General features: G+C 39.9%; 1 pseudogene; it reads right to left on the minus strand.

The window, feature by feature from the left end:
- Positions 1–10,023, minus strand: part of LOC112221063 — a 42,158-nt pseudogene extending 32,135 nt beyond the window's left edge.
- Positions 10,024–10,293: the final 270 nt, after the last annotated feature.

The following is a 10,293-nucleotide window of genomic DNA, read 5'->3' on the forward strand; positions in this document are numbered from 1 at the left end:
CACTGTAAATCCGCAATATAGTCATCAAGATTAATTTCAGTGTTGAATATTATCCTTCAGCGTTACAATGTACATAAATGATCTCGAGTTGTCGTAGAGCTGAAATCCACACTAAATTCTAGCAAATGTCTTATCTAGAATCCATCATTGGTTTCACTCGTAGAATTCTGACTACTGCCATTCAAAACATTTGCGTATTTCCCTTTTTCTTGTTCAATCCGTCCTCAGCCCCAGCGTGACAGGCAAAGCAGATACAGAGGGTGGATAAAAAAATATTAATATTTCCACTAAAATGACGGCATGTGGATGATTATGCAGGGTTTCCTTCTTCATCCGAATGTATTTTAAATCCAAGACAAAACGTTTTTGTTGTAACTTTGTCAAATATATCCTGTTTTAGTCAATGATATTAATTTAATTCCCCTCCTCGTCACAGATGTTGGCTGCTTTTGGGGTTTGTCCAGATCAAAAAGGCCCTTCTCTCGGTCTTTTTCTTTACCGCTGTAATTTGTATTTCTCCTCACATCGGTAAGCTTTTCTAGGCGAACATTGCCTTCAGTAGGTTTTGTTGTATGCAATGCAATTTCCCCGATTCAGGTATATTTATGAAAATCATTCGTTATTTTCTTGTTTTTCTCGTGGGTAGAGCCCGCTGTTAGTCTAAGCTTTGTATTCCTTTTGAATTCGTATGGTAGCCTAAGCCTGGATATATGTGCATATCGATATATGAACATACCGCGTTAGGCCAATATAACAATTAATCCAACGATGACAGTGATTTTTTCATGTAAAGGCCAGATCTGCTCTTGCATAAATGTGAATAGATTAGTTTCTTTGAAGTATTTATATGCATTTTTGTCCTTTTCTCTGAGAATTGTACATTGAGATAGAAAGCGTTAAAGAGATGGGGTGGGGCAAACAGCTCTCACTGAACCCTGGGAAAGACCAGAGTGTAATCACATGATTGCCCAAAACGTCATGAAGTTGCGATTCCGAAGAGAAAAGGCGCCGTCTTTGAAGAACTGATCGTCCACACAGGGCAAGTGGACGACTGTAGCACAACAGATGCATCGTAACCATTATAACATGGATACACAGAATGTATTAATAGTTGCCGGATCTCTATTCAGTCTTGACTTCTTTATTCCCTCTCTAAATCTCTGAATGTTTTAGTGGAAATCAAATTAAAAACATAAAAGGATTTATAAAGGGGTAGTTTAAAACTGGTTGAAACTTCTCACTATTCTACAAGCACCAAATAAGTACACCATTTTAACCATTTGTTTTCATTTATTATAATCCATCTTTAAATTAATAATAACCTAATTATAAACCACCCCTTTATAAAGAATGGCAGTATATTAATATACATTTGTTTATAGATTAATTTGTAGATATGAATAATAAAAACACATTGCACTTCTTGCCAGATAAAGGCTTACTAAATGTACTGCTTCACTGGGTCTTGCCATTCCCAAATGTGACATATCAGCTCAGCCTTAAAAATACCAGCCTCTATTAGCATGCTTGAAAATAAATGTGCCCACATTGTGATCAGATTTCCCACTGCATTAAACAACATTTATCTGACCACAGCACAGACTGTATGAGTATGTGGCGTGAAGACACCAGGAGTCTGTTTCTGAATCACAGCAATATACAATCTATGTAAGTTCTCTAAAAAAATGACTATGTCTATGGTTATTTGATAGTTGCCCAATTATCATTTGTGTAACCTATTGTCATGTGTGTTGTCAATAACAATGAGTGACTAATATCAGAGCTCAAATTCTTCCGTTAGTGTTTTTGAACTTATTTTGTGAACTAGGAAGTCCTTCAGCTCATATGGTCGAATGAGTATCCCACTGTTTTGTGTAAATAAAAAAATGTAGGCCGGTATATTTCCTTCAACCATCATACAGGCCGGTATATTTCCTTCAACCATCATACAGGCCGGTATATTTCCTTCAACCATCATACAGGCCGGTATATTTCCTTCAACCATCATACAGGCCGGTATATTTCCTTCAACCATCATACAGGCCGGTATATTTCCTTCAACCATCATACAGGCCGGTATATTTCCTTCAACCATCATACAGGCCGGTATATTTCCTTCAACCATCATACAGGCCGGTATATTTCCTTCAACCATCATACAGGCCGGTATATTTCCTTCAACCATCCCATCATCGTCACTATTTCACCATGGTGTGAGTAGTTCATCTCCAAAGGCCTAAAAGATGTCAACCTTCAAATCTATAGGTAACTGCCAAAAATAAAGGAAACACCAACATAAAGTGTCTTTATAGGTCTTTGAGTCACCACAAGTCAGAACAGCTTCAATGCACATTGGCATAGATTCTAAGAGTTTCTGGAACTTTATTGGAGGGATGTGACACATAATTTGGTGTTTTGTTGATGGTGGTGGACAACGCTGTCTCATGCGCCTCTCCAGAATCTCCCAAAAGTGTTCAATTGGGTCGAGACCTGGTGACTGAGCATGGGATGTTAACTGCTTAATTATCTCATGAACCACACCTGTATGGAAGCCCGTGTTTTCAATAGAATTTGTATCCCTCATTTACTTAAGCTTTTCCATTATTTTGGCAGGTACCTGTACATCATGATGAGGCTCTGAAAGATGCTTACATTTCAGGAAGAAACCCTTTTCAACATTTGCAACAGAATTGTGCAAATAGCAGATACATTTTCATCCACCAAAAAGTTGGATATGTGTCCTATACATACAAGGTTAAATGTGAAAATGTGATTATTTGATTCCACTTCGCATTAAGAAGCATAAAACCCATATACTTACATTGTAAACTGTTACAATGTGTACCTACACTATAATTACACATGTAACTGCATAGGTTTAAGGCCACTTCATGCATGAAATATGACCACTGAAAGAGAACAAGTAGTTCACAAAATGCAGCTTCCGTGGCTAAGGTGTGGTTCAAATGTTTTACTATAGAGCATTGCTGTGTGGAATCCCTGTGTGTCTGCCTTGATCCCCCTGTTCCTTTAATGGATGTTTACCTCATAATACAGGGCAATTCTCTGTATTGTGTATGTACACATTATTTGTGTTCAGGGTGACCATAACAACAATAAGAAAATGTCTAAGCACTTCAACCTGTGCCAAATTATTTCGCAGCAAAACTAATAAAATAGTTACATATGATTAACTGATAATGAAAATTCCGAACTGAGGTGAAAAGTATGGTAATATTTTTTTAATCGATGAGCAAAAAAGATTCAGTATTCTACATTCAAATGCAATGCCCAACTCTTGCCAGTACGGGGCAGAATTTAGTTACAGTTGTATCATACCTTAGGCTTCTCAGCAATCACACTGGATTGTAGGATTTGAGCAGTGGCGATTTTAGCATGCAAATCTTGATGGGGCAAACTCAACAAAAACAATTATATGCATGCCAGCAAAGCCACTACACAAGACAGCAAAACAATACATTAATTGCACTATAACAGTAACAAACGGTGCCCACAAACTGTTAGAGCCTACATAAAGCTGTCCCAACAGCAGAGCTTTCTTTTCAGCACCATGGAGTGAATCCTTACCACTTCTACACCTGGCTATCAGCGGAGCCTTGTCTGGCAGCGAAACAGTTCATTCAGCCTCATTTACTGCCTTTTTTTAAAAACATAGCTGATATGGCTGACTTGCTTGAACCAATGTGGTTTCTACTGACAATTGAGATGTACAAACTATGGCATAAGGGAACGGTGAGCAGATAAGAGGCAATCCGTAATTTAGATTGAGACATTAATGAGTGAGCTAAGACGGACTTAGTGAATATAACTATTTGTTCAGCACTTCTGAAATGTACAGCGACAGAATTCAGAACATTGGCCATTCTTACAGTATTCTCCCTGTACACCAAGTTAGAACAGTAGGATAAATAAAGGGGGCACATAAGCAGACAATGAAATCTCTTGCAAAACTCAATGATAACAATTCTCTAAAACAGGCTATAGCCTACATGTGGACCACCATGTCAGAACAGTAGGTTAAGTTACGAGGGGGAACGGGACCAAATTAATAGGGTGAGGCACATGGGCTACTAACAGCTTACATTTATTTTGTTATTTAACCTTTATTTAACTAGGCATACACTTAGTATTACTTTCTTAGCTACAGTATACGTATCTCCCTCGCATATTACATAATTTTAGGCAGAATACAATACATTTTTGGACTCACCTTGTTGTGCTGTGCTCACTTGAACAGGAAGGTGGCATGGCGGTCCTTCTTGTGGGCAAATTTTGTCACCATTCTCTGGATTTATGGTGCTTTCAAGACAACTGGGATATCGGGAAAAAACAAGTTTGAATCATGACGTCAGGGTCGGAACTCTAGAAAGAGGCCAGAGTTCCCGACTTGGAATTCAGATTTGGATGACCGTTCACAACGTATTTTCTCAGTCGGCGCTCAACCCCCAAGAGTTCCCAGTTGTCTTGAAATCACTTAAGTCTGAGATTTTCCAGTTCCGAGTTTCCAGTTATTTTGAAAGCAGCGGAAGTCATGCTGGATGGGCACTTCTAATGTAAATCTATGACAGCACCCAAGGGGCTTGAACTTTATAGCTCTCCCTGTAGATTCTGCAGTGACGTAGTGTCCCCATGAGTGACAGAACACTGAGCCAATTACAGCGTAACTAGAGAACATTACCACCCCTACCCTCTGTATTTTGATTTATTTATTTAACTAGGCAAGTCAGTTAAGAAAAAAGTCTTATTTACAATGACGTCCTAACCCGGATGACGCTGGGCCAGTTGTGTGCCACCTATGGGACTCCCAATCACAGCTGGATGTGATACAGCCTGTAATCGAACCAGGATCTGTAGTGACACCTCTAGCACTGAGATGCAGTGCCTTAGATCACTGCGCCACTCGGGAGCCCCTGAGCACTCTAAAAATGAGGGGTTCAACAAGGGTTCTTCTAAGATCCTCAAAGTTCTTTGAAGAACCTTTGTCACGTTCGTTATAAGGATCGGACCAAGGCGCAGCGTGGTATATGTACATTCTTATTTATTAAAAGAATGAACACTGAACAAACTAACAAAATGAAACATGAAGCTATACAAACGAGTACTGACAGGCAACTACACATAGACAAGATCCCACAAACACCAAAGGGAAAAAGGCTACCTAAATATCATCCCCAATCAGAGACAATGATAAACAGCTGCCTCTGATTGGGAACCATATCAGGCCACCATAGACATACAAATCACCTAGACCTACAAAAACTCTAGATATACCAAAAAAAACCTAGACAATACAAAAACTAGCGTACCCACCCTAATCACAGAGATATCTAAGGTCAGGGCGTGACAACCTTAGGGTTCTTGGCACTGAAAATGGCCCCCAAAAGGTTCTTCCAAGAACCCCATAGGAGGTGTGGTTCATCGAGGAACCTCCTTAGTTAGTAGGGGTTCTTGCAGAAACCTAACTGCCCAACTGAAACATTTGAATTTGAAAGGATAGCACTTAAGTGAAAATGTAAAGATCTCCTCAATTTAAGGTAAGGTTTGTCCCTTGTATGATCTAAATTGATATGGTTTGATGATAATACCATGCCAATTGTGGTATATTATGCAGATCACATGTACCATTCTCCTCCCTTACCTCTTCAATGAAAATCCCATAGTCCTCTACATTATGGACAAACTATGTGTATGAAAACCATTATCAAAAGTTTGTTTCATGAACATTTACCACAAAAACCAAGGTATGAATACTGTTGTGTGCATGTTTTGTTAATTATCTGTATAAGTACTATTTTTTGAATTCACAGACTTTACCCTCCCTACACCTCTGATGAATTTAACAGGAAACCTGTTCGATCACCATGCACTGCAACATTTTTCTGTTTATGGATATGGAGAACATCAACACATTAACATCAACACACCAGACGATATATCCATTGGACTTGGGGTTTACCTCATATTTGGCTTTTTTAAAATTCTGCTTTCCCACTAAAATCACAATAAACACTGACAACTAAAATATTCTGTTATTGTTATGCATATTTTTATTAGTAATAAGAGGGGGGGGGGGGTAGTTCAAAAATTAATCCCAAAAGGTTATTTGAGGATCCATTAAAAGGGGTTCTTTGAAGAACTTATAGGGGTTCCACCACAGTTTAAATTTGAAGAACCCCTAAAGGACACTCCTGGAAACTTTCCTTTTTGAGTCCACCACCACAGAAAGCACTGAGCTAGGCTGAAACACCTGCATTTTGGAGCTGCCATACTCAAAGCAAAAAAGACACCATGTTTGTATGCGGCTTTATTAACTCAATTATTATTATTTTTTTTACATTGCTTGCTAACTGATATGGGACATGTATTAATGCCAAAATAACATGCAAAACAGGCAAGAATAAATACACACATATATATATTATATATATATATATATATATATATATATATATATATATATATATATATACACACACACACATATACAGTGGGGAGAACAAGTATTTGATAACCTGCTAAATCTGCAGTGTTTCCTACTTACAAAGCATGTAGAGGTCTGTAATTTTTATCATAGGTACACTTCAACTGTGAGAGATGGAATCTAAAACAAAATTCCAGAAAATCACATTGTATGATTTTTAAGTAATTAATTAGCATTTTATTGCATGACATAAGTATTTGATACATCAGAAAAGCAGAACGTAATATTTGGTACAGAAACCTTTGTTTGCAAATACAGAGATCATACGTTTCCTGTAGTTCTTGACCAGGTTTGCACACACTGCAGCAGGGATTTTGTCCCTCTCCTCCATACAGACCTTCTCCAGATCCTTCAGGGTTTCGGGGCTGTCGCTGGGCAATACGGACTTTCAGCTCCCTCCAAAGATTTTCTATTGGGTTCAGGTCTGGAGACTGGCTAGGCCACTCCAGGTCCTTGAGATGCTTCTTACGGAGCCACTCCTTAGTTGCCCTGGCTGTGTGTTTCGGGTCGTTGTCATGCTGGAAGACCCAGCCACGACCCATCTTCAATGCTCTTACTGAGGGAAGGAGGTTGTTGGCCAAGATCTCGCGATACATGGCCCCATCCATCCGCCCCTCAATATGGTGCAGTCGTCCTGTCCCCTTTGCAGAAAAGCATCCCCAAAGAATGATGTTTCCACCTCCATGCTTCATGGTTGGGATGGTGTTCTTGGGATTGTACTCATCCTTCTTCTTCATCCAAACCCTGCAAGTGGAGTTTAGACCAAAAAGCTCAATTTTTGTCTCATCAGACCACATGACCTTCTCCCATTCTTCCTCTGGATCATCCAGATGGTCATTGGCAAACTTCAGACGGGCCTGGACAAGCGCTGGCTTGAGCAGGGGGACCTTGCATGCGCTGCAGGATTTTAATCCATGACGGCGTAGTGTGTTACTAATGGTTTTCTTTGAGACTGTGGTCCCAGCTCTCTTCAGGTCATTGACCAGGTCCTGCCGTGTAGTTCTGGGCTGATCCCTCACCTTCCTCATGATCATTGATGCCCCACGAGGTGAGATCTTGCATGGAGCCCCAGACCGAGGGTGATTGACCGCCATCTTGAACTTCTTCCATTTTCTAATAATTGCGCCAACAGTTGCCTTCTCACAAAGCTGCTTGCCTATTGTCCTGTAGCCCATTCCAGCCTTGTGCAGGTCTACAATTTATCCCTGATGTCCTTACACAGCTTTCTGGTCTTGGCCATTGTGGAGAGGTTGGAGTCTGTTTGAATGAGTGTGTGGACAGGTGTCTTTTATACATGTAATGAGTTCAAACAGGTGCAGTTAATACAGGTAATGAATGGAGAACCTGAGGGCTTCTTTAAAGAAAAACTCACAGGTCTGTGAGAGCCGGAATTCTTACTGGTTGGTAGGTGATCAAATACTTATGTCATGCAATAAAATGCAAATTAATTACAATGTGATTTTCTGGATTTTTGTTTTAGATTCCGTCTCTCACAGTTGAAGTGTGTGTGTATGTATATATATATATATTATTATTATTCTTTTTTTTTTAGCCTAACAGGTGGGGCTCAAAATAGGCGGGGCTCTGCCCTACCTGCCCTGAATGACATGTCGCCACCGGATTTGAGTTTCAAAACAATTAATCTGGCTAAGAAGATGTAATAAAATTAAACAAGGTAGCTCCTTTTTTGTTTTCTACAAATTAGCATTTTAGCACAATCATACCTCTACTTTGTTCTGTTTTTCTAAAAACAACATTTCAAACTCCAACAAGAGGTCCCCTAAGGACACAGAAGATAGCCTTAGCTAACAGGGTGGAGATCATCAGCAGAACAACGAAGAGAAGCAATAATTAAGATAATAACTAACTAACTCACACCTGATTGTTCATAAGCATACGTAGGTTCTCATTCTGCTCATGTCCAGTCTGTTCTTAAACCTGCAGCCCCGCATGACTGGTGTATTTTGGTCACAGAGCCCACAGTTCTTCCACTTGTGTCTGCAGACTGCCCTCCTTTCCTTGTGTAACATAGAAAGAAGGGGCAGCTTCTATAAAAGGCAAAGGAGCTAAGGGTCTCCTTGTGATATAGTCTATAACTATAGGTTGTATCAAGGTCTTACTTTGCTAACACTTTTGATTAAAAAAAATGTTTTATAAAACCTGTTCTCCTTCACTTGAGCAAATCAAAACAACGCCTTCCACAAGAACTGGCATAAGCAGTTACAAGCAGCCATAAGCAGTTACAAGCAGCCATAAGCAGTTACAAGCAGCCATAAGCAGTTACAAGCAGCCATAAGCAGTTATTACTTGTCCTTATGGATAATTTTCTGGATATATATGTGTGTGTGTGTGTGTGTGTGCAAATTAATCTTGTTTTGGTCTCTTTTCTCAAAAAGCAAGCATGTGAGAATCTGCCTGTTCTCATTTACCCTCAAGGCAGCATTAGCCTCTGAAAGCTATGATAGCATGTCGTTTCTTAATTCACTCACTAAATAAACTGTAGGCTACAATAAGTCTTGTGTTTGTAATAACAAGCGATGAATAGGGCTGTATGTACTGCTGTTGCATATTTACACTTACAACAAACAGTCCCTCAAAAATAACGTGTTGTTTGGACATCAATAAGCATCACCCACAATGGTGTAGAGAAGGCAGCTGAGATTTCAGTGTAGATAGCCAGTTCGATATGAGAGGGAACTACAACGTAGTTACATTTATCAAGTGCAGGGCCTAGCCTATATATGGTAACTATATCCAATTTCAGTGTGACTATTCTGCTGAATAAAAACACAGAACAAGCTTATTAGCAGTCATAGCAGATCAGTTAGGTTACTTGTCCAGTTAGCAAATGATCACAAAGCTTGAGATCCTTATGGACATATGGCCAAATATACAGTGCAGAGCACAACACTTTAAATTAGGTCGTTTAACAGTTCAATTAACTTACCCAATAGCAGAAGCCTGTGGGTTTGTTTGTACTCCCTCTTCTCTGCTTTCAGACTCTTGTCTATGTTCCGACTTCTCTTTATCTCTGCTTTGATGCGTGCTTTCTCCTCCACTCTGCGTTGATCCCGAAGCTCCAGGTCGGAAGAATTATCCTGCTGCCCAGGCTCGCCATCTAGCCCAGCATTAGCACCCGTTCGCCCGCTGTAGGTTATCGATGAGTGCGGTCCTATAATCCTAGATCTAAAACTATGGCACATCCCCATAACGAGCCGCCAGGTTATAATTCAATTAGCTAACACTGACTGAGCGTGGAAACACCATTATAACAGTCTCGCTGTTTATTTTCACATCCCGTTAGCGGACATGGGGTCCGTGCAAGGACCAAGGTGTCCCCTTCTCGCACTTGAATGTTTTTTCTGAAAACGTAAAAACCACTCACAGTATCTGACGAATATGAAACTGAACGACGCACAGTTTCAGTGCTTCTAGTGTGATATATTTAAGTAGATAGCTTGTTGGTTTGCCCTATTTTGATATCGAAGTGCTTCCTCATCCTGTTACCATTTTTAGGAGCAACAGGGGGAGGCAGAGGAAAAGCCACGCTTTTGAGTCACATGATTTGCGTCATTCATAGCCTGCCTTAGCACACCTGATTCAATCTCAAATCAATCACTCTCACAGAATATACATACTGTAGGTCGGGTTATAGCTTCAAGGCTCTTTTCAGTGTCAGAGTACTTTCTGTCAATCACCGTATTCTTATCGGCAGACTCAATAGCCTTGGTTTCTCAAATGACTGCTTCGCCTGGTTCACCAACTACTTCTCTGAGTTCAGTGTGTCAAAT

The sequence above is a fragment of the Oncorhynchus tshawytscha genome, linkage group LG02 (genome assembly GCF_018296145.1).
Source record: "Oncorhynchus tshawytscha isolate Ot180627B linkage group LG02, Otsh_v2.0, whole genome shotgun sequence".
In the NCBI taxonomy this organism is placed as follows: Eukaryota; Metazoa; Chordata; class Actinopteri; order Salmoniformes; family Salmonidae; genus Oncorhynchus; species Oncorhynchus tshawytscha.